General features: G+C 37.1%; 2 long non-coding RNA genes across 2 annotated transcripts in view; one reads left to right on the top strand and one right to left on the bottom strand.

The window, feature by feature from the left end:
* The window catches only part of LOC309484288, a 223,615-nt gene that overhangs the window by 126,193 nt on the left and 72,082 nt on the right, over positions 1 to 25,340 (bottom strand). The gene's annotated exons all lie outside the window — the stretch shown is intronic.
* On the top strand, positions 17,844 to 19,625 carry LOC309483952. The gene is made up of 3 exons (XR_014200685.1): positions 17,844 to 17,907; positions 18,788 to 18,821; positions 19,071 to 19,625. It is a non-coding gene; the product is annotated as an uncharacterized lncRNA (long non-coding RNA).

Here is a 25,340-nt window from a genome sequence, read left to right on the forward strand (position 1 = left end):
CATATTGGTAGCATGATGCTAGCATGATTAGCATGATGCTAGCTTGATGCTAACTTGATTAGCATGTTGGTAGCTTGATGCTAGCATGATTAGCATGTTTTTAGCTAGACGCTAACATGATTAGCATGTTTCTAGCATAATGCTAGCTTGATTAGCATGTTGCTAGCATGATGCTAGCTTGATTAGCATGTTGCTAGCATGATGCTAGGTTGATTAGCATGTTGGTAGCATAATGCTAGCATTATTAGCATGTTTGCTAGCTTGATTAGCATGATGCTAGCTTGATTAGCATGTTGCTAGCATAAGCTAGCATGATTAGTATGTTGCTAGCATGTTTTTAGCAAGATGCTGTTGCCAGGTGGTTGCTAGGGTTTTCTGGGTGGTTGCTATGGTGTTGCTAGGCAGTTGCTAAGGTGTTCTGGGTGGTTGCTAGGCAGTTGCTAGGGTATTCTTGGTGGTTGCTAGGGTGTTGCTAGGTGGTTGCTAGGGTGTTCTGGGTGGTTGCTATGGTGTTGCTAGGCAGTTGCTATGGTATTCTGGGTGGATGCTAGGGCGTTGCTAGGGTGTTCTGGGTGGTTGCTAGGCGTTCTGGGTGGTTACTAGGCAGTTGCTAGGTTTTCTGGGTGGTTGCTAGGCAGTTGCTAGGGTGTTCTGGGTGGTTGCTAGAGTTTTTTGGTGGTTACTAGAGCATTTCTAGACGTTGCTAAGGTGTTCAGGGTGGTTGCTAAGGTATTTTTGGTAGTTGCTATGGTGTTACTAGGTGGTTGGTAGTTGTCAAATATGGTTACTATGGAGTTTTTATAGAGTTCTTAAAATCTTTAATAACGAGTTCCTTCAGTACGGCACTCGGCCTGCGGCCTCGTGCCTATGGCCGAATAGGCACAAGCATGGAGCAATATCGCAAGGCTACGAGTGTGATATTGCTTTAAAAAATGTAAAAAAAATGTTTTTAGATTATTTATTGGTTTAGGGTGGTTGCTAGGGAGCTCAGAGTGGTTGCTAGGGTGCTGTAATTGGTTGCTAGGGTGTGGCTATGAAGATTTTAGGCCATTACTTATTGGCTGCTTGATAATATAAATCCTCTGAGGGAGAGAGAGAGGGAGAGAAACGCAGGGGTGTCAGGCCCTTTGGAGTGGTGTGTGTGAAAACGGCAGTTGGGATTCAAATGTTTTTAGAACTCCCGATGTTAAGTCAATGGGACTTTTTTGGCCGCTTTTTCGTTCGCTGTGCGAACACCGTACACCCGATCGCTTAGAAAAGATATAGCACACCTCTCCTCAATGAGCCGCTCGATTTGACACCTCACTCAGGGGTCTGTGACAAACGGTGCGGGGCGCATTACGCGCCAAACTTTTGGCAGAATAATAATAATAACTAGATGCGAAAGTTCGTCGAGACAAACTTTAAGTTGGCTTGAGAAAGTTTGGACCGGAAAGTTTTTTGATAGGCGGTTGCTAGGATGTTATGGGTGGTTGCTATGATGTTGCTAGGGTATTTAGGGCGGTTGCTCGGGTGTTCTGGGTGGTTGCTATGGTATTCTGGGTGGTTGCTAGGGTATTCTGGGTGGTTGCTAGGCGGTTGCTAGGATATTTTGGGTGGTTGCTACGGTCTTTTGGGTGGTTGCTAGGCGGTTGCTAGGGTGTTCTGGGTGGTTGCTAGGGTGTTTTGGGTGGTTGCTAGGGTATTCTGGGTGGTTGCTATGCGGTTGCTAGGATATTTAGGGTGGTTGCTAGGGTCTTTTGGGTGGTTGCTAGGTGGTTGCTAGGGTATTTTGGGTGGTTGCTAGGCGGTTGCTAGGGTGTTCTGGGTGGTTGCTAGGGTGTTTTGGGTGGTTGCTAGGTGGTTGCTAGGGTCTTTTGGGTGGTTGCTAGGCGGTTGCTAGGGTGTTCTGGGTGGTTGCTAGGGTGTTTTGGGTGGTTGCTAGGATATTTTGGGTGGTTGCTAGGGTCTTTTGGGTGGTTGCTAGGGTCTTTTGGGTGGTTGCTAGGCGGTTGCTAGGGTGTTTTGGGTGGTTGCTAGGGTCTTTTGGGGGGTTGCTAGGCGGTTGCTAGGGTGTTTTGGGTGGTTGCTAGGGTATTCTGGGTGGTTGCTAGGCGGTTGCTAGGGTCTTTTGGGTGGTTTCTAGGCGGTTGCTATGGTGTTCTGGGTGGTTGCTAGGGTGTTTTGGGTGGTTGCTAGGGTATTCTGGGTGGTTGCTAGGCGGTTGCTAGGGTGTTTTGGGTGGTTGCTAGGGTGTTTTGGGTGGTTGCTAGGGTATTCTGGGTGGTTGCTAGGCGGTTGCTAGGGTCTTTTGGGTGGTTGCTAGGGACTTTTGGGTGGTTGCTAGGGTGTTCTGGGTGGTTGCTAGGCGGTTGCTAGGGTGTTATGGGTGGTTACTAGGATGTTTTGTGTGGTTGCTATGGTGTTGCTAGGGTATATTGGGTGGTTGCTAGGGTGTTTTGGGTGGTTGCTAGGGTGTTCTGGGTGGTTGCTAGGCGGTTGCTAGGGTGTTATGGGTGGTTACTAGGATGTTTTGTGTGGTTGCTATGGTGTTGCTAGGGTATTTTGGGTGGTTGCTAGGGTCTTTTGGGTGGTTGCTAGGGTGTTTTGGGTGGTTGCTAGGGTGTTCTGGGTGGTTGCTAGGATATTTTGGGTGGTTGCTAGGGTCTTTTGGGTGGTTGCTAGGGTGTTCTGGGTGGTTGCTAGGTGGTTGCTAGGGTGTTCTGGGTGGTTGCTATGGTATTCAGAGTGGTAGATAGATAGATACACACACACACACACACACACTCAAACAGACTACCTCGCTCACACACTCACTGAGACACTCAGACACACACACACACACACACACACACACACACTCAGAGTTTATGAGTTTAGAGTTTATAAGTGTATAAATTGATGAGTTTATAAGTGTACAAGTTTTTGAGTTTAGAGTTTATAAGTTTAAATGAGTTTAGAGTTCAGAGTTTATTAATTTATGAGTTTAAGAGTTCATAAGTCTATGAATTCATGAGTTTATTAGTTAATTAGTTATTAAATTTAAGTTAATTAGTTTATAAGTGTATGAGATTAGAGTTTTTTAGTTTAAATGAGTTTCATTGGCTAATATATATAGAATGGCAGTTTGATTTAGTTTTCAAGGGATTTAGATTTAAATTTTTGTCGGTTGGTGAGTTTGAATTTTTTTAGAATGCCCAATGTTAAGTCAATGGGAGTTTTTCCGAGTTTTGATCGTCATTTGTAGGAAAACCGTAAGTCCGATCAGTCTGAAAAGATATAGCATATAGCTGCAGATCAGTTTGAGTGTCTGAGCCGAGTTTGAAGTATGTAGAGTTAAAGCTCTAGGGCGAGTTCGAGTCAACAGTTTTAGTAAGAAGAATAATAATAATAATAATAATAAGTTTAAATAGGATTTCAATATGTTGGCTTTCTCAAGCCAACTTAACTAGAATGTACATTTCCTGAAGAAAATGTGAAGTGGTGCTTGCAGTGGCAAAACTCGCCACTCGGTTGCTAGGGTGTTATACATGATTGCATACGAGCCAACAACAACCATGTCTGTACGATGTTGTGGAGCTGAAATATGGCTTCTATATGCTGAAATATGGTTGCTAGGTGGCTCTAAACGGTTGCTAAGGAGTGGTTACACAGTTACCATGATGATATTTACAGACTGGTTTCCCAACCGAAACAAACAAGCACACCCCCATGTCTATACGATGTTCTGGTGCTGAGATATAGCTCATTCATGTGTTTGTACGGTTGCTAGGGTACTCCAAATGGTTGCTAAGGTTTGTTTATACAGTTTATGGGGTAATATATAAAGAGTATTTGCAAGTCTGGATCAAAAAATGCCCAACTCTGTGTTTTTACAATGTTTTGTTGCTGAGATATGTCTTGTAAATGTTGTTCAATGGTTGCTAGGGGCCTGTAACTGGTTGCTAGGGCGTGGCTATGAAGTTGTTATGTCACTACTTATTGGCTGCTTGATAGGACGAATCAAAAGAGCCCAACCCCAAGGCTCTATGACCTTCTGAGCCAAAGATATGATTTTACACATTTTGTGCCAATGTTAAGTCTATGGGACATTTTTCGGCTAATTTTTCGCCCGCCAGACGAACATCCTACACCCGATCGCTTATAAAAGTCATAGCACACCTCTCCTCAATAAACCGGTCGATTTGACACCTCATTCAGGGGGCTGTGACAAACGGTGTGGGGTGAGTTACGCGCCGAAGTTTTGTCTAGGTGAATAGTAATCACAACACTAGAATGTACATTTCCTGAAGAAAATGTGAAGTGGTGCTTGCAGTGGCAAAACTCGCCACTGGGCAGATGCTAACACAATTAACATGTTGTGATACCATGATATACCACGGTTTAGCATTATTTACCACGATTTACCATGTTTCTAAGATGATTTACTACAATTTACCACATTCCAGCATGATTTACTATGATGAACAAAGGGCAGTCGTGGCCTAGTGGTTAGGGAGTTGAACTGGTAACCCAAAGGTTGCTGGTTCGATTCCAGAACCGGTGGGAAATGACTGAGGTGCCCTTGAGCAAGGCACCTAACCCCTAATCGCTCCCCGGGCGCCACACAAAGGCTGCCCGCTGCTCTGGGTGTGTGTATCCATGTTTGCAGTGTGTGTGTGTTAACTACTCACTACTCTGCTCCTAATGTGTGTGCATTAACTTGGATGGGTTAAATGCAGAGGTCAAATTCCAAGTATGGGTTACCATACTTGGCCGTCACGTGTCACTTTCACTTTCACTTTCACTTTAAAATGATGCTAGCATGATTAGCATGTTGTTAACATGATTAGCATGTTGGTAGCATGATGCTAGCATGATGCTAGCATGCTTTTAACAAGATGTTAGCATGATTAGCATTTTGCTAGCATGTTTTTAGCCAGATGCTAACATGATTAGCATGTTGCTAGCATTATGCTAGCTTGATTAACATGTTGCTAGCATGATGCTAGCTTGATTAGCATTATATTAGCATGATGCTAGCTTGATTAGCATGTTGGTAGCTTGATGCTAGCATGATTAGCATGTTTTTAGCTAGACGCTAACATGATTAGCATGTTTCTAGCATAATGCTAGCTTGATTAGCATGTTGCTAGCATGATGCTAGCTTGATTAGCATGTTGCTAGCATGATGCTAGCTTGATTAGCATGTTGCTAGTATTATGCTAGCTTGATTAGCATTATGTTAGAATGATGCTAGCTTGATTAGCATGTTGGTAGCTTGATGCTAGCATGATTAGCATGTTGCTAGCATGTTTTTAGCTAGATGCTAACATGATTAGCATGTTGCTAGCATGATGCTAGCTTGATTAGCATGTTGCTAGCATGATGCTAGCTTGATTAGCATGTTGGTAGCATAATGCTAGCATTATTAGCATTTTGCTAGCTTGATTAGCACGATGCTAACTTGATTAGCATGTTGCTAGCATGATGCTAGCATGATTAGTATGTTGCTAGCATGTTTTTAGCAAGATGCTGTTGCCAGGTGGTGGTTGCTTGGGTTTTCTGGGTGGTTGCTATGGTGTTGCTAGGCAGTTGCTAAGGTGTTCTGGGTGGTTGCTAGGCAGTTGCTAGGGTATTCTTGGTGGTTGCTAGCCAGTTGCTAGGGTATTCTTGGTGGTTGCTAGGGCATTGCTAGGTGGTTGCTATGGTGTTGCTAGGCAGTTGCTAGGGTGTTCTGGGTGGTTGCTAGGCGTTCTGGGTGATTACTAGGCAGTTGCTAGGTGTTCTGGGTGGTTGCTAGGCAGTTGCTAGGGTGTTCTGGGTGGTTGCTAGAGTTTTTTGGTGGTTACTAGAGAATTTCTAGACGTTGCTAGGGTGTTCAGGGTGGTTGCTAAGGTATTTTTGGTAGTTGCTATGGTGTTACTAGGTGGTTGGTAGTTGTCAAATATGGTTACTATGGAGTTTTTATAGAGTTCTTAAAATCTTTAATAACGAGTTCCTTCAGTACGGCACTCGGCCTGCGGCCTCGTGCCTATGGCCGAATAGGCACAAGCATGGAGCAATATCGCAAGGCTACGAGTGTGATATTGCTTTAAAAAATGTAAAAAAAAAAAATTTATATTATTTATTGGTTTAGGGTGGTTGCTAGGGAGCTCAGAGTGGTTGCTAGGGTGCTGTAACTGGTTGCTAGGGTGTGGCTATGAAGATTTTAGGCCATTACTTATTGGTTGCTTGATAATATAAATCCTCTGAGGGAGAGAGAGAGGGAGAGAAACGCAGGGGTGTCAGGCCCTTTGGAGTGGTGTGTGTGAAAACGGCAGTTGGGATTCAAATGTTTTTAGAACTCCCCATGTTAAGTCAATGGGACTTTTTTGGCCGCTTTTTCGTCCGCTGTGCGAACATCGTACACCCGATCGCTTAGAAAAGTCATAGCACACCTCTCCTCAATGAGCCGGTCGATTTGATGCCTCACTCATGGGTCTGTGACAAACGATGCGGGGCGAGTTACGCGCCAAACTTTTGTCCGGAATAATAAGAAAAAGAAGAAGAATAATAAGTATGAGTGACAATAACACTAGTGTTGCTTTGAAAAAGCACCACTAACTAGAATGTACATTTCCTGAAGAAAATGTGAAGTGGTGCTTGCAGTGGCAAAACTCGCCACTGGGCAGATGCTAACACAATTAACATGTTGTGATACCATGATATACCACGTTTTAGCATTATTTACCACGGTTTACCATGTTTCTAAGATGATTTACTACGATTTACCACATTCCAGCATGATTTACTATGATTAACATATTGTTCAAATGATGCAAGCATGATTAACATGTAGTTAACATGATTAGCATGTTGGTACCATGATGCTAGCATGATTAGCATGTTGCTAGCATGCTTTTAACAAGATGTTAGCATGATTAGCATTTTGCTAGCATGTTTTTAGACAGATGCTAACATGATTAGCATGTTGCTAGCATTATGCTAGCTTGATTAACATATTGTTAGCATAATGCTAGCTTGAATAGCATTTTGCTAGCATTATGCTAGCTTGATTAGCATTATGTTAGCATGATGCTAGCTTGATTAGCATGTTGGTAGCTTGATGCTAGCATGATTAGCATGTTTTTAGCTAGACACTAACATGATTAGCATGTTTCTAGCATAATGCTAGCTTGATTAGCATGTTGCTAGCATGATGCTAGCTTGATTAGCATTTTGCTAGCATGATGCTAGCTTGATTAGCATGTTGCTAGCATTATGCTAGCTTGATTAGCATTATGTTAGCATGATGCTAGCTTGATTAGCATGTTGGTAGCTTAATGCTAGCATGATTAGCATTTTGTTAGCATGTTTTTAGCTAGATGCTAACATGATTAGCATGTTGCTAGCATTATGCTAGCTTGATTAACATGTTGTTAGCATTTTGCTAACATGATTAGCATTATGTTAGCATGATGCTAGCTTGATTAGCATGTTGGTAGCTTGATGTTAGCATTATTAGCATGTTGCTAGCATTATGCTAGCTTAATTAGCATATTGGTAGCATGATGCTAGCATGATTAGCATTATGTTAGCATGATGCTAGCTTGATTAGCATGTTGGTAGCTTGATGTTAGCATTATTAGCATGTTGCTAGCATGTTTTTAGCTAGATGCTAACATGATTAGCATGTTGCTAGCATTATGCTAGCTTGATTAGCATGTTGCTAGCATGATGCTAGCTTTATTAGCATGTTGCTAGTATTATGCTAGCTTGATTAGCATGTTGCTAGCATTATGTTAGCTTGATTAGCATGTTGCTAGCATGATGCTAGCTTGATTAGCATGTTGGTAGCATAATGCTAGCATTATTAGCATTTTGCTAGCTTTATTAGCATGATGCTAGCTTGATTAGCATTTTGCTAGCATGATGCTAGCATGATTAGTATGTTGCTAGCATGTTTTTAGCAAGATGCTGATGCCAGGTGGTGGTTGCTAGGGTTTTCTGGGTGGTTGCTATGGTGTTGCTAGGCAGTTGCTAAGGTGTTCTGGGTGGTTGCTAGGCATTTGCTAGGGTATTCTTGGTGGTTGCTAGGGCATTGCTAGGTGGTTGCTATGGTGTTGCTAGGCAGTTGCTATGGTATTCTGGGTGGATGCTAGGGCGTTGCTAGGGTGTTCTGGGTGGTTGCTAGGCGTTCTGGGTGGTTACTAGGCAGTTGTTAGGTGTTCTGGGTGGTTGCTAGGCAGTTGCTAGGGTGTTCTGGGTGGTTGCGAGAGTTTTTTGGTGGTTACTAGAGCATTTTTAGACGTTGCTAGGGTGTTCAGGGTGGTTGCTAAGGTATTTTTGGCAGTTGCTATGGTGTTACTAGGTGGTTGGTAGTTGTCAAATATGGTTACTATGGAGTTTTTATAGAGTTCTTAAAATCTTTAATAACGAGTTCCTTCAGTACGGCACTAGGCCTGCGGCCTCGTGCCTATGGCCGAATAGGCACAAGCATGGAGCAATATCGCAAGGCTACAAGTGTGATATTGCTTTAAAAAATGTAAAAAAAAATGTTTTTATATTATTTATTGGTTTAGGGTGGTTGCTAGGGATCTCAGAGTGGTTGCTAGGGTGCTGTAACTGGTTGCTAGGGTGTGGCTATGAAGATTTTAGGCCATTACTTATTGGCTGCTTGATAATATAAATCCTCTGAGGGAGAGAGAGAGGGAGAGAAACGCAGGGGTGTCAGGCCCTTTGGAGTGGTGTGTGTGAAAACGGCAGTTGGGATTCAAATGTTTTTAGAACTCCCCATGTAAAGTCAATGGGACTTTTTTGGCCGCTTTTTCGTCCGCTGTGCGAACATCGTACACCCGATCGCTTAGAAAAGATATAGCACACCTCTCCTCAATGAGCCGCTCGATTTGACACCTCACTCAGGGGTCTGTGACAAACGGTGCGGGGCGCATTACGCGCCAAACTCTTGGCAGAATAATAATAATAATAAAAAAAATAAGAAGAATAATAAGTATGAGTGACAATAACACTAGTGTTGCTTTGAAAAAGCACCACTAATAAGAATAATAAGTATGAGTGACAATAACACTAGTGTTGCTTTGAAAAAGCACCACTAATAATAAGTATGAGCAATAACAATAGTGTTGCTTTGAAAAGCACCACTAACTAGAATGTACATTTCCTGAAGAAAATGTGAAGTGGTGCTTGCAGTGGCAAAACTCGCCACTCGGTTGCTAGGGTGTTGTACATGATTGCATACGAGCCAACAACCATGTCTGTACGATGTTGTGGAGCTGAAATATGGCTTCTATATGTTGCAATATGGTTGCTAGTTGGCTCTAAATGGTTGCTAGGGTGTGAATACACAGTTACCATGATGATATTTACAGACTGGTTTCCCAACCGAATCAAACAAGCACACCCCCATGTCTATACGATGTTCTGGTGCTGAGATATAGCTCATTCATGTGTTTGTACGGTTGCTGGGGTACTCCAAATGGTTGCTAAGGTTTGTTTATACAGTTTATGGGGTAATATATATAGAGTATTTGCAAGTCTGCGTCAAAAAATGCCCAACTCTGTGTTTTTACAATGTTTTGTTGCTGAGATATGGCTTGTAAATGTTGTTCAGTGGTTGCTAGGGGCCTGTAACTGGTTGCTAGGGCGTGGCTATGAAGTTGTTATGTCACTACTTATTGGCTGCTTGATAGGACAAATCAAAAGAGCCCAAATCCAAGGCTCTATGACCTTCAGAGCCAAAGATAAGATTTTGCAAATTTTGTGCCAATGTTAAGTCTATGGGACATTTTTCGGCAAATTTTTCGCCCGCCAGACGAACATCTTACACCCGATCTCTTATAAAAGTCATAGCACACCTCTCCTCAATAAACCGGTCGATTTGACACCTCATTCATGGGTCTGTGACAAACGGTGTGGGGCGAGTTACGTGCCGAAGTTTTGTCTAGGTGAATAGTAATCACAACACTAGAATGTACATTTCCTGAAGAAAATGTGAAGTGGTGCTTGCAGTGGCAAAACTCGCCACTGGGCAGATGCTAACGCAATTAACATGTTGTGATACCATGATATACCACGTTTTAGCATTATTTACCACGATTTACCATGTTTCTAAGATGATTTACTACGATTTACCACATTCCAGCATGATTTACTATGATTAACATGTTGTTAAAATGATGCTAGCATGATTAGCATGTTGTTATCATGATTAGCATGTTGGTAGCATGATGCTAGCATGATTAGCATGTTGCTAGCATGCTTTTAACAAGATGTTAGCATGATTAGCATTTTGCTAGCATGTTTTTAGCCAGATGCTAACATGATTAGCATGTTGCTAGCATTGTGCTAGCTTGATTAACATGTTGTTAGCATAATACTAGCTTGAATAGCATTTTGCTAGCATGATGCTAGCTTAATTAGCATATTGGTAGCATGATGCTAGCATGATTAGCATGTTGCTAGCATGATGCTAGCTTGATTAGCATTATGTTAGCATGATGCTAGCTTGATTAGCATGTTGGTAGCTTGATGCTAGCATGATTAGCATGTTTTTAGCTAGACGCTAACATGATTAGCATGTTTCTAGCATAATGCTAGCTTGATTAGCATGTTTGCTAGCATGATGCTAGTTTGATTAGCATGTTGCTAGCATTATGCTAGCTTGATTAGCATGTTGCTAGCATGATGCTAGCTTGATTAGCATGTTGGTAGCATGATGCTAGCTTGATTAGCATGTTGGTAGCTTGATGCTAACATGATTAGCATGTTGCTAGCATGTTTTTAGCTAGACGCTAACATGCTTAGCATGTTGCTAGCATAATGCTAGCTTGATTAGCATGTTGCTAGCATGATGCTAGCTTGATTAGCATTTTGCTGGCATTATGATAGCTTGATTAGCATGTTGCTAGCATGATGCTAGCTTGATTAGCATGTTGGTAGCATAATGCTAGCTTGATTAGCATGTTGCTAGCATGATGCTAACATGATTAGTATGTTGCTAGCATGTTTTTAGCAAGATGCTGTTGCCAGGTGGTGGTTGCAAGGGTTTTCTGGGTGGTTGCTATGGTGTTGTTAGGCAGTTGCTAAGGTGTTCTGGGTAGTTGCTAGGCAGTTGCTAGGGTATTTTTGGTGGTTGCTAGGCAGTTGCTAGGGTATTCTTGGTGGTTGCTAGGGCATTGCTAGGTGGTTGCTAGGCATTTTGGGTGGTTACTAGGCAGTTGCTAGGTGTTCTGGGTGGTTGCTAGGCAGTTGCTAGGGTGTTCTGGTTGGATGCTAGAGTTTTTTGGTGGTTACTAGAGCATTTCTAGACGTTGCTAGGGTGTTCAGGGTGGTTGCTAAGGTATTTTTGGTAGTTGCTATGGTGTTACTAGGTGGTTGGTAGTTGTCAAATATGGTTACTATGGAGTTTTTATAGAGTTCTTAAAATCTTTAATAACGAGTTCCTTCAGTACGGCACTCGGCCTGCGGCCTCGTGCCTATGGCCGAATAGGCACAAGCATGGAGCAATATCGCAAGGCTACGAGTGTGATATTGCTTTAAAAAATGTAAAAAAAATGTTTTTATATTATTTATTGGTTTAGGGTGGTTGCTAGGGAGCTCAGAGTGGTTGCTAGGGTGCTGTAACTGGTTGCTAGGGTGTGGCTATGAAGATTTTAGGCCATTACTTATTGGCTGCTTGATAATATAAATCCTCTGAGGGAGAGAGAGAGGGAGAGAAACGCAGGGGTGTCAGGCCCTTTGGAGTGGTGTGTGTGAAAACGGCAGTTGGGATTCAAATGTTTTTAGAACTCCCCATGTTAAGTCAATGGGACTTTTTTGGCCGCTTTTTCGTCCGCTGTGCGAACATCGTACACCCGATCGCTTAGAAAAGTCATAGCACACCTCTCCTCAATGAGCTGGTCGATTTGACACCTCACTCAGGGGTCTGTGACAAACGGTGCGGGGCAAGTTACGCGCCAAACTTTTGTCCGGAATAATAAGAAAAAGAAGAAGAATAACTAGAATGTACATTTCCTGAAGAAAATGTGAAGTGGTGCTTGCAGTGGCAAAACTCGCCACTGGGCAGATGCTAACACAATTAACATGTTGTGATACCATGATATACCACGTTTTAGCATTATTTACCACGATTTACCATGTTTCTAAGATGATTTACTACGATTTACCACATTCCAGCATGATTTACTATGATTAACATGTTGTTAAAATGATGCAAGCATGATTAACATGTTGTTAACATGATTAGCATGTTGGTAGCATGATGCTAGCATGATTAGCATGTTGCTAGCATGCTTTTAACAAGATGTTAGCATTATTAGCATTTTGCTAGCATGTTTTTAGACAGATGCTAACATGATTAGCATGTTGCTAGCATTATGCTAGCTTGATTAACATATTGTTAGCATAATGCTAGCTTGAATAGCATTTTGCTAGCATGATGCTAGCTTGATTAGCATTATGTTAGCATAATGCTAGCTTGATTAGCATGTTGGTAGCTTGATGCTAGCATGATTAGCATGTTTTTAGCTAGACGCTAACATGATTAGCATGTTTCTAGCATAATGCTAGCTTGATTAGCATGTTGCTAGCATGATGCTAGCTTGATTAGCATGTTGCTAGCATGATGCTAGCTTGATTAGCATGTTGCTAGCATTATGCTAGCTTGATTAGCATTATGTTAGCATAATGCTAGCTTGATTAGCATGTTGGTAGCTTGATGCTAGCATGATTAGCATTTTGCTAGCATGTTTTTAGCTAGATGCTAACATGATTAGCATGTTGCTAGCATTATGCTAGCTTGATTAACATGTTGTTAGCATGATGCTAGCATGATTAGCATTATGTTAGCATGATGCTAGCTTGATTAGCATGTTGGTAGCTTGATGTTAGCATTATTAGCATGTTGCTAGCATTATGCTAGCTTAATTAGCATATTGGTAGCATGATGCTAGCATGATTAGCATTATGTTAGCATGATGCTAGCTTGATGTTAGCATTATTAGCATGTTGCTAGCATGTTTTTAGCTAGATGCTAACATGATTAGCATGTTGCTAGCATTATGCTAGCTTGATTAGCATGTTGCTAGCATGATGCTAGCTTTATTAGCATGTTGCTAGTATTATGCTAGCTTGATTAGCATGTTGCTAGCATTATGTTAGCTTGATTAGCATGTTGCTAGCATGATGCTAGCTTGATTAGCATGTTGGTAGCATAATGCTAGCATTATTAGCATTTTGCTAGCTTGATTAGCATGATGCTAGCATGATTAGCATGTTTGCTAGCATGATGCTAGCATGATTAGTATGTTGCTAGCATGTTTTTAGCAAGATGCTGATGCCAGGTGGTGGTTGCTAGGGTTTTCTGGGTGGTTGCTATGGTGTTGCTAGGCAGTTGCTAAGGTGTTCTGGGTGGTTGCTAGGCAGTTGCTAGGGTATTCTTGGTGGTTGCTAGGGCATTGCTAGGTGGTTGCTATGGTGTTGCTAGGCAGTTGCTATGGTATTCTGGGTGGATGCTAGGGCGTTGCTAGGGTGTTCTGGGTGGTTGCTAGGCGTTCTGGGTGGTTACTAGGCAGTTGTTAGGTGTTCTGGGTGGTTGCTAGGCAGTTGCTAGGGTGTTCTGGGTGGTTGCGAGAGTTTTTTGGTGGTTAATAGAGCATTTTTAGACGTTGCTAGGGTGTTCAGGGTGGTTGCTAAGGTATTTTTGGTAGTTGCTATGGTGTTACTAGGTGGTTGGTAGTTGTCAAATATGGTTACTATGGAGTTTTTATAGAGTTCTTAAAATCTTTAATAACGAGTTCCTTCAGTACGGCACTCGGCCTGCGGCCTCGTGCCTATGGCCGAATAGGCACAAGCATGGAGCAATATCGTAAGGCTACGAGTGTGATATTGCTTTAAAAAATGTAAAAAAAATGTTTTTGTAATATTTATTGGTTTAGGGTGGTTGCTAGGGAGCTCAGAGTGGTTGCTAGGGTGCTGTAACTGGTTGCTAGGGTGTGGCTATGAAGATTTTAGGCCATTACTTATTGGCTGCTTGATAATATAAATCCTCTGAGGGAGAGAGAGAGGGAGAGAAACGCAGGGGTGTCAGGCCCTTTGGAGTGGTGTGTGTGAAAACGGCAGTTGGGATTCAAATGTTTTTAGAACTCCCCATGTAAAGTCAATGGGACTTTTTTGGCCGCTTTTTCGTCCGCTGTGCGAACATCGTACACCCGATCGCTTAGAAAAGTCATAGCACACCTCTCCTCAATGAGCCGGTCGATTTGATGCCTCACTCATGGGTCTGTGACAAACGGTGCGGGGCAAGTTACGCGCCAAACTTTTGTCCGGAATAATAAGAAGAAGAAGAATAATAAGTATGAGCAATAACAATAGTGATGCCTTGCTTTCAGCAAGCACCACTAATAAGTATGAGCAATAACAATAGTGGTGCTTTGAAAAGCACCACTAACTAGAATGTACATTTCCTGAAGAAAATGTGAAGTGGTGCTTGCAGTGGCAAAACTCGCCACTGGGCAGATGCTAACACAATTAACATGTTGTGATACCATGATATACCACGTTTTAGCATTATTTACCACGATTTACCATGTTTCTAAGATGATTTACTACGATTTACCACATTCCAGCATGATTTACTATGATTAACATGTTGTTAAAATGATGCTAGCATGATTAGCATGTTGTTAACATGATTAGCATATTGGTAGCATGATGCTAGCATGATTAGCATTATGTTAGCATGATGCTAGCTTGATTAGCATGTTGGTAGCTTGATGTTAGCATGATTAGCATGTTGCTAGCATGTTTTTAGCTAGATGCTAACATGATTAGCATGTTGCTAGCATTATGCTAGCTTGATTAGCATGTTGTTAGCATGATGCTAGCTTGATTAGCATGTTGCTAGTATTATGCTAGCTTGATTAACATGTTGTTAGCATTATGCTAGCTTGAATGGCATTGTGATAGCTTAATTAGCATATTGGTAGCATGTTGCTAGCATTATGCTAGCTTGATTAGCATGTTGTTAGCATGATGCTAGCTTGATTATCATGTTGGTAGCATTATGCTAGCATTATTAGCATTTTGCTAGCTTGATTAGCATTATGCTAGCATGATGCTAGCATGATTAGTATGTTGCTAGCATGTTTTTAGCAAGATGCTGATGCCAGGTGGTGGTTGCTAGGGTTTTCTGGGTGGTTGCTATGGTGTTGCTAGGCAGTTGCTAAGGTGTTCTGGGTGGTTGCTAGGCAGTTGCTAGGGTATTCTTGGTGGTTGCTAGGTGGTTGCTATGGTGTTGCTAGGCAGTTGCTATGGTATTCTGGGTGGATGCTAGGGCGTTGCTAGGCAGTTGCTAGGGTGTTCTGGGTGGTTGCTAGGCGTTCTGGGTGGTTACTAGACAGTTGCTAGGTGTTCTGGGTGGTTGCTCTGCAGTTGCTAGGGTGTTCTGGGTGGTTGCTAGAGTTTTTTGGTGGTTAATAGAGCATTTCTAGACGTTGCTAGGGTGTTCAGGGTGGTTGCTAAGGTATTTTTTGTAGTTGCTATGGTGTTACTAGGTGGTTGGTAGTTGTCAAATATGGTTACTATGGAGTTTGTATAGAGTACTTAAAATCTTTAATAACGAGTTCCTTCAGTACGGCACTCGGCCTGCGGCCTCGTGCCTATGGCCGAATAGGCACAAGCATGGAGCAATATCGCAAGGCTACGAGTGTGATATTGCTTTAAAAAATGTAAAAAAAAAGTTTTTATATTATTTATTGGTTTAGGGTGGTTGCTAGGGAGCTCAGAGTGGTTGCTATTGTGCTGTAACTGGTTGCTAGGGTGTGGCTATGAAGATTTTAGGCCATTACTTATTGGCTGCTTGATAATATAAATCCTCTGAGGGAGAGAGAGAGGGAGAGAAACGCAGGGGTGTCAGGCCCTTTGGAGTGGTGTGTGTGAAAACGGCAGTTGGGATTCAAATGTTTTTAGAACTCCCCATGTTAAGTCAATGGGACTTTTTTGGCCGTTTTTTAGTCCGCTGTGCGAACATCGTACACCCGATCGCTTAGAAAAGTCATAGCACACCTCTCCTCAATGAGCCGCTCGATTTGATGCCTCACTCATGGGTCTGTGACAAACGATGCGGGGCGAGTTACGCGCCAAACTTTTGTCCAGAATAATAAGAAAAAGAATAATAATAAGTTTAGTGACAATAACACTAGTGTTGCTTTGAAAAAGCACCACTAACTAGAAAAAAAGTTTGAGACAAACTTTAAGTTGGCTTGAGAAAGCCGGACCAGATAGTTTGAAAGAAATAAAAGTAGTTAGGAGTTTGAAGTAGTTTGAAGTTTAAAGTAGTTTAAATTTTGATTGATAAATTAGTTATAAAGAAAGAAAAAATATTAGTTAGAAAGAAAAAGATAGATTAGTTAGAAAGAAAGATTAGTTAGAAAGATAGATTAAAAGAAAGATTAGTTAGAAAGAAAGAATGAAAGAAAGAATGAAAGAATGAAAGAAAGACTGATAGTTGGAAGGAAAGAAAGAAAGAAAGAAAGAAAGAAAGAAAGAAAGAAAGAAAGAAAGAAAGAAAGAAAGAAAGAAAGAAAGAAAGAAAGAAAGGACTTGTGGATTACAAAGAAAGAAACAAAGTTGAAAAAGAAAGAAAGAAAGAAAGAAAGAAAGAAAGAAAGAAAGAAAGACTGATTAGTTGGAAGGAAGAAAGGAAGAATGGTGGATTAGTTAGAAAGAAAGAAAGAAGATAGATTAGTTAAAAAAAGAAAGAAAGATTGATTAGTTAAAAAGAAAGAATGATAGATAGATTAGTTAAAAAGAAAGAAAGAAAGAAAGAAAGATAGATAAGTTAGTTAGAAAGATAGATAGATTAGTTAAAAAGAAATAAATAAATATAGATTAGTAGAGAAGTTAGTTTGAAAGATAGATAGATTAAAAAGAAAGAAAGATAGATAAGTTAGTTAGAAAGATAGATAGATTAGTTAAAAAGAAAGAAAGAAATATAGATTAGTAGAGAAGTTAGTTTGAAAGATAGATTAAAAAGAAAGATAGATAAGTTAGTTTGAAAGATAGATACACTGTAAAAAAAAACTGTAAATTTACAGGAAACTGTCTGTATTTTTTACAGAATTTTGCCGTTTTGTCATTATACAGTGAATACCTGTTATTTTACAGATATTTGTTGTAATTTAAAGATCCACTATTAAATTTACAGGTAATTGCTTTTATTGTGGTTTTACATTAATTTAACGTTTTTTAAAGGAAATTATCTGTAATTTTATAGGGTTATGTGTAATTTTACATAAAAAATTAAGTAATATTTTACAGATTATTTCTGTGGATTTAGAAAACAAAGAAAATAAGGTATAACTGCAGAAATCAGCAGTCACTTAACATGTTTTCCTTAAAGATTATTAAGCATGTGGGGGTTAAAGTGAGTTTTAAGATTTGTCCACACATTAGGCAGGCCTATTTAATTATTTATAATCTTTTAATTTTGTCTTGCAAATAGATGTTCATTTTGATCATCATTTGTATTTGCCCGTAAATTTCATTTAGGCCTATATTTTATGTCTTTTATGAATCGTTTTTCCAAATCTGCGTTGCTGCACATTGCGTGGCTTTGTGTACGTTTGAATGTGTGTGTGTGTGTGTGTGTGCCCGCGCGCGCGGCCGCGCGCAGATTCAAATTATCCGCCATTACGTTTCGTTGCTTAGTCCCGCCCAGCCCACAACGGTTAGCTACAAATCTGTCTCTGTCGTCGATCTGTGTCAAGGGCAAGCGGGAGATTTGAATTCAGAGCTATAATCGTATTCGACAGAAGCAGCCGTGAGCAGGAGCGCTGCTGAACACATATTAGTTTTAGTCTGGTGTCAGTCAGTCCGGAAATAAAGCGCCCTTTTTCAGTGAGCCTGGTTCGTCACAGCAGACCTCATCCCGACCGATCAACGGCTGAGGTAAGAGTCTAATACTACATGTAAATGATATTTTATATTACATTTGTGTTAAGTGGTTAGACTGTTTCCATGCTAACGTTAGCATTCTTAAATTATGTTCAGTCATAACTGGCGTCGAGGGCAAAACACAAATGCAGCATGGGTCTTTTCAATTATCGATCTGTGTTAAGAAAGATCAGTTGAACCCACTCTAACTTACTTGTTAACTTATAGACCTAAAACAATCTTTAGTAGACTTGTTATTCATATTAAAGTCCATAATTGTGTATAAAATCTTCGTTATGATAGTCAGTAACATTAAACCAATCTCTTAAATGGCGGGACATTTTGAAACCATGTCTGGAAGCTGAAAACTTTATTTTTCAAATTTTTTTTTTTTTTTTTTGTAAACTTTTTTTTTACTTTATTTTATTATAGTAAAATTGTAGTAAACACGTTTTTAGCTGATTTTTTTTACCATTGTAATAGCCACAGTTTTACTAAAAATAGGCCTACTGTGTTTCTTTTGTTTATTTCGTAATAGTTAACATGACTAACTTTATTAAGACCGTTAAGAAATCGAAATACTGTCTGTAACTTAACGTACTTGTTGATGATACAGGAAAGCCTAGAACAGGAAGACTAGAATATGAATACAACATGATGAACCCCTAGGTGTATCTAGGTCTAGGTCACAGTAAATCATATTCATTTAATGTTACTTTCTATAAATGTAACTTAGCTAAAATCACATGGCAGCTCAAAATATTACTGCTGGCCTTTCCAGCTCAGCTTCAAGATCATAGTCAGTTGAGTTTTTGCATTGTCCCAATGGAACATATTCTGACATGTGTAAATCTAATACTGAGTTTTAAAATAACTTGTGTGTGTGTGATTTCAGGTCACGTGGAAAGCAGATGATCATGGCAAACAAGGTATGGGAAGAATTCATTAAAACATAAAAATCATAATGGTTCTGATTCCATATGTTCATAACAGTCTTCTGATTCCATATGATTGCACAAAAAGTATGCACAAGGTTTGGATTTGCTACAGCAAGATTACGATTGTGTTAGATTCCACCCATCTTTCTTTCTTTTTTTTAACTAGGCTCTGTCATTTAGAAACATGACTTTTCCTATCACTAATATCTTAATGACACATATCTCTACCTTTTAATCCAGCCAGATGATCTGACGGTTGCTGCTCGCATCTCAGCCTACCTGATGGAAAATTCTTGCTGGATGAATGACCTTCACCTTCAAATCAGCCTTGCCAAGACAGAACTGCTTATGGTTCAACTTTCAGCCAAAACATACTTGCTGTGATCCTGCTGATTTGCCTTATCATTAGGAGGATCAGGCCCTTCCTATCGGAGCTACACAACTCTCTTGTTCTATCCAGACTGGGCTATTGTAATGCTCTCCTGGCAGCTCTTCCAGTATCAGTCAAACCTCTGCAACTGATCCAGATGCTGCAGCAAGAGTTGTCTTTAAAGGTAGCCCTATGCCTAAACTCACTGCTTCAGATCTATGTGTCCTCCAGAAGCATGTGTTCTGCAAGTGAACGGCGCCTTGTGGTGCCATCATCCCAAAGAGACACAAAACCACTTTCACTGACATTTACCTGGACTGTTTCCTGGTGGTGGAATGACCGGCGCAACTCAACACATTTTCAAGAAACTGCTAAAGATCCATCTTTTTCATAAACACTTCACCCAATAATACTATATCTTTGTAAAAAAACAACTAAAAAAACCAACAACCTTGCTATGTGTACTGTGCGACTAACTGGGACTTGTCACTGCACTTGTTGCTTTTTATTATCTTTAATTATTATCTTAATTGGTTAGTCACTTTGGATAAAATGTAATTGTAAATGTTAAAATAAGTTATACTGTAAAGGTATACGGTAATTGCTTTTTATTGTGGATATATTTACATGTTCTAAATTATATACTAAGCATCTATTTCCTATCAATCACTTATCTTGATGTTTAGTGTTTGTTCAATTACTAATACTGTAAATATGCAGGTATTCTGTACTCATACATTTAGTTAATTTAAAAGAAATTGACTGTACATTTGCTATTATTAAGAACTTAATTAGAGATGTTGTGAAATTGGATCGGTACAAATAAAAATAAAAACTGTAAATTTACAAACATTTGTATTTGAATTTATGTACTTGTGTGCATTTTTTATACATAATTTCATTGTTATTTTACACAGAAAAACTATATTAAAAGAAAATTACTGTAGATAGACAGCATTATTATATAAAATAATTGTATAAAACCTTAAATTTACAGTATTTAATTGTTTTAAAGGTGTATATGACTTTTTTTAAACGTTAAAAATCCCAATAATTACATAAGATTTTATGTAATATTAAAGATATAATCTGTTATTTAATTATGGAAAATTACTGTATTTTAACGAGATTGTTTTTTGCCGTTATTTTACGGTAATTTTCTGGCGCCCCAGCTGCCGGAATAATACCGTTTTTTCACAGTTTTTTTTTTTACAGTGTAGATTAAAAAGAAAGAAAGATAGATAAGTTAGTTTGAAAGATAGATAGATTAAAAAGAAAGAAAGATAGATAAGTTAGTTTGAAAGATAGATCAATTAAAAAGAAAGAAAGATAGATAAGTTAGTTAGAAGGATAGATTAGTTAAAAAGAAAGAAATATAGATTAGTAGAGAAGTTAGTTTGAAAGATAGATAGATTAGTATGAAAGATAGATAGATTAAAAAGAAAGAAAGATAGATAAGTTAAAAAGAAAGATAGATAGATTAGTTAAAAAGAAATAAATAAATATAGATTAGTAGAGAAGTTAGTTTGAAAGATAGATAGATTAAAAAGAAAGAAAGATAGATAAGTTAGTTAGAAAGATAGATAGATTAGTTAAAAAGAAAGAAAGAAATATAGATTAGTAGAGAAGTTAGTTTGAAAGATAGATTAAAAAGAAAGATAGATAAGTTAGTTTGAAAGATAGATAGATTAAAAAGAAAGAAAGATAGATAAATTAGTTAGAAAGATAGATAGATTAGTTAAAAAGAAAGAAATATAGATTAGTAGAGAAGTTAGTTTGAAAGATAGATTAAAAAGAAAGATAGATAAGTTAGTTTGAAAGATAGATAGATTAAAAAGAAAGAAAGATAGATAAGTTAGTTTGAAAGATAGATAGATTAAAAAGAAAGATAGATAAGTTAGTTTGAAAGATAGATCAATTAAAAAGAAAGAAAGATAGATAAGTTAGTTAGAAGGATAGATAGATTAGTTAAAAAGAAAGAAAGAAATATAGATTAGTAGAGAAGTTAGTTTGAAAGATAGATTAGTATGAAAGATAGATAGATTAAGAAGAAAGAAAGATAGATAAGTTAGAAAGATAGATAGATTAGTTAAAAAGAAAGAAAGAAATATAGATTAGTAAAGAAGTTAGTTTGAAAGATAGATTAAAATGAAAGAAAGATAGATAAGTTAGTTAGAAAGATAGATAGAATAGTTAAAAAGAAAGAAAGAAAGATAGATTAGTAGAGAAGTTAGTTAGAAAGATAGATAGATTAGTTAAAAAGAAAGATAGATTAGTAGAGAAGTTAGTTTGAAACATAGATAGATTAGTAAGAAAGAAAGATAGATTAGTAGAGAAGTTAGTTTGAAAGATAGATAGATTAGTAAGAAAGAAAGATAGATTAGTAGAGAAGTTGGATGGATGGATGGATGGATGGATAGATAGATAGATAGAAAGAGTTTGAAGATAGATAGATAGATAGATAGATAGATAGATAGATAGATAGATAGATAGATAGATAGATAGATAGATAGATAGAAAAAGTTTGAAGATGGATGGATGGATGGATGGATGGATAGATGGATAGATAGATAGATAGATGGATGGATAGATAGATAGATAGATAGATAGATAGATAGATAGATAGATAGATAGATAGATAGATAGATAGATAGATAGATAGATAGATAGATAGATAGATAGAAAAAGTTTGAAGATAGATAGATAGATAGATAGAAAAAGTTTGAAGATAGATAGATAGATAGATAGATAGATAGATAGATAGATAGATAGATAGAAAAAGTTTGAAGATGGATGGATGGATGGATGGATGGATGGATAGAGTTTGAAGATAGATAGATAGATAGATAGATAGATAGATAGATAGATAGATAGAGTTTGAAGATAGATAGATAGAGTTTGAAGATAGATAGATAGAGTTTGAAGATAGATAGATAGATAGATAGATAGATAGATAGATAAATAGATAGATAGATAGATAGATAGATAGATAGAAAAAGTTTGAAGATAGATAGATAGATAGATAGATAGATAGATAGATAGATAGATAGAGTTTGAAGATAGATAGATAGAGTTTGAAGATAGATAGATAGATAGATAGATAGATAGAAAAAGTTTGAAGATGATAGATAGATAGATAGATAGATAGATAGATAGATAGATAGAATAGTAGTTTAATTGAGTCTATGGCTTCAGAGAGTTTAGATTTGCATTTTTAGTTTGTGCACTAATGAGCCACCGTAGCCTTGGCTCAATTTGAACAGTCTGCAATGTAAGTCTATGGGATTTTTATGATTTTTAATATTAATTTTTAAGAAAACTGAAAGTCAAATCAGTCTGAAAAGATATAGCACACCAAGTCAGAACAGTCTGAAGGTCTGACCCGAGTTTGGTGGTCGTAGCTTTAACGGTCTAGGAAGAGTTAGAGTCAGAAATTTTGGCTAAGAAGAAAAAGAAGAAGAATTAGTTAGAAAGAAAGAAAGAAAGAAAGAAAGAAAGAGAAAGAAAGAAAGAAAGAAAGAAAGAACAAAGATTAATTAATTAGAAAGAAAGAAAGAAAGAAAGAACAAAGATTAATTAATTAATTAGAAAGAAAGAAAGAAAGAAAGAAAGAAAGAAAGAAAGAAAGAAAGAAAGAAAAGATTAGCTAGAAAGAAAGAAAGAAAGAAAGAAAGAAAAGAAAGATTAGTTAGAAAGAAAGAAAAAAGAAAGATTAGTTTGAAAGAAAGAAAAAGAAAAAAGAAAGATTAGTTAGAAAGAAAGAAAGAAAGAAAGAAAGAAAGAAAGAAAGAAAGAAAGAAAGAAAAAAGATTAATTAGTTAGAAAGAAAGAAAGAGAAAGAAAGAAAGAAAGAAAGAAAGAAAGAACAAAGATTAATTAGTTAGAAAGAAAGAAAGAAAGAAAGAAAGAAAGAAACGAAAGATTAGTTAGAAAGAAAGAAAAAGAAAAAAGAAAGATTAGTTAGAAAGAAAGAAAAAGAAAAAAGAAAGAAAGAAAAGATTAGTTAGAAAGAAAGAAAGAAAGAAAGAAAGAAAGAAAGAAAGAAAGAAAGAAAGAAAGAAAGAAAGAAGATTAGTTAGAAAGAAAGAAAGAAAGAAAGAAGATTAGTTAGAAAGAAAGAAAGAAAGAAAGAAAGAAAGAAAGAAAGAAAGAAAAGAAAGATTAGTTAGAAAGAAAGAAAAAGAAAAAAGAAAGATTAGTTTGAAAGAAAGAAAAAGAAAAAAGAAAGATTAGTTAGAAAGAAAGAAAGAAAGAAAAAAGATTAATTAGTTAGAAAGAAAGAAAGAAAGAAAGAAAGAGAAAGAAAGAAAGAAAGAAAGAAAGAAAGAAAGAACAAAGATTAATTAGTTAGAAAGAATGAAAGAAAGAAAGAAAGAAAGAAAGAAAGAAAGAAAGAAAAGATTAGTTAGAAAGAAAGGAAGAAAGGAAGAAAGAAAGAAAGAAAGAAAGAAAGAAAGAAAGAAAGAAAGAAAGAAAGAAAAGAAAGATTAGTTAGAAAGAAAGAAAAAGAAAAAAGAAAGATTAGTTAGAAAGAAAGAAAAAGAAAAAAGAGAGAAAGAAAGAAAGAAAGAAAGAAAGAAAGAAAGAAAGAAAGAAAGAAAGAACAAAGATTAATTAGTTAGAAAGAAAGAATGAAAGAAAGTAAGAAAGAAAGAAAGAAAGAAAGAAAGAAAGAAAGAAAGAAAGAAAAGATTAGTTAGAAAGAAAGAAAGAAAGAAAGAAAGAAAAGAAAGATTAGTTAGAAAGAAAGAAAAAGAAAAAAGAAAGATTAGTTAGAAAGAAAGAAAAAGAAAGAAAGAAAGAAAGAAAGAAAGAAAGAAGATTAGTTAGAAAGAAAGAAAGAAAGAAAAAGAAAGAAAGAAAGAAAGAAAGAAAGAAAGAAAGAAAGAAATAAAGAAAAGAAAGATTAGTTAGAAAGAAAGAAAAAGAAAAAGTTAGAAAGAAAGAAAGAAAGAAAGAAAGAAAGAAAAAAGATTAATTAGTTAGAAAGAAAGAAAGAAAGAAAGAAAGAAAGAAAGAAAGAAAGAAAGAAAGAACAAAGATTAATTAGTTAGAAAGAAAGAATGAAAGAAAGTAAGAAAGAAAGAAAGAAAGAAAGAAAGAAAGAAAGAAAGAAAGAAAGAAAGAAAAAGATAAAAGAAAGATTAGTTTGAAAGAAAGAAAAAGAAAAACGAAAGATTAGTTAGAAAGAAAGAAAGAAAGAAAGAAAGAAAGAAAGAAAAAAGATTAATTAGTTAGAAAGAAAGAAGGAAAGAGAAAGAAAGAAAGAAAGAAAGAAAGAAAGAAAGAAAGAAAGAAAGAAAGAAAGAAAGAACAAAGATTAATTAGTTAGAAAGAAAGAAAGAAAGAAAGAAAGAAAGAAAGAAAGAAAAGATTAGTTAGAAAGAAAGAAAGAAAGAAGATTAGTTAGAAAGAAAGAAAGAGAGAAAGAAAGAAGATTAGTTAGAAAGAAAGAATGAAAGAAAGAAAGAAAGAAAGAAAGAAAGACAGAAAGACAGAAAGACAGAAAGAAAGCAAGAAAGAAAGAAAGCAAGAAAGAAAGAAAGAGAGAAAGATTGATTAGTTAGAAAGAAAGAGAGATAGATTAGTTAGAAAGATAGATAGATTAGTTAGAAATAAAGAAAGATAGATTAGTTAGAAATAAAGAAAGATAGATTAGTTAGTTAGAAAGATAGATAGATTAGTTAGAAAGAAAGAAAGATAGATAAGTTAGTTAGAAAGATAGATATATTAGTTAGAAAGGAAGAAAGATCGATAAGTTAGTTAGAAAGAAAGAAAGAAAGAAAGAAAGAAAGAAAGAAAGAAAGAAAGAAAGAAAGAAAGAAAGATTATTTAGTTAGTTAGAAAGATAGATAGATTAGTAAGAAATAAATAAAGATAGATAAATTAGTTAGAAAGATAGATAGATTAGTAAGAAACAAAGATAGATAAGTTAGTTAGAAAGATAGATAGATTAGTAAGAAAGAAAGATAGATAAGTTAGTTAAAAAGATAGATAGATTAGTTAAATTGATTCGTTAGAAAGTATTAGTTAGAAAGAAAGATTAGTTAGAAAGAAAGAAAGAAAGAAAGAAAGATTAGTTAGAAAGAAAGAAAGAAGGATTAGTTAGAAAGAAAGAAAGATTAGTTAGAAAGAAAGAA

This window comes from Leuciscus leuciscus, assembly GCF_965113295.1.
Source record: "Leuciscus leuciscus genome assembly, chromosome: 20".
Taxonomy (NCBI): Eukaryota; Metazoa; Chordata; class Actinopteri; order Cypriniformes; family Leuciscidae; genus Leuciscus; species Leuciscus leuciscus.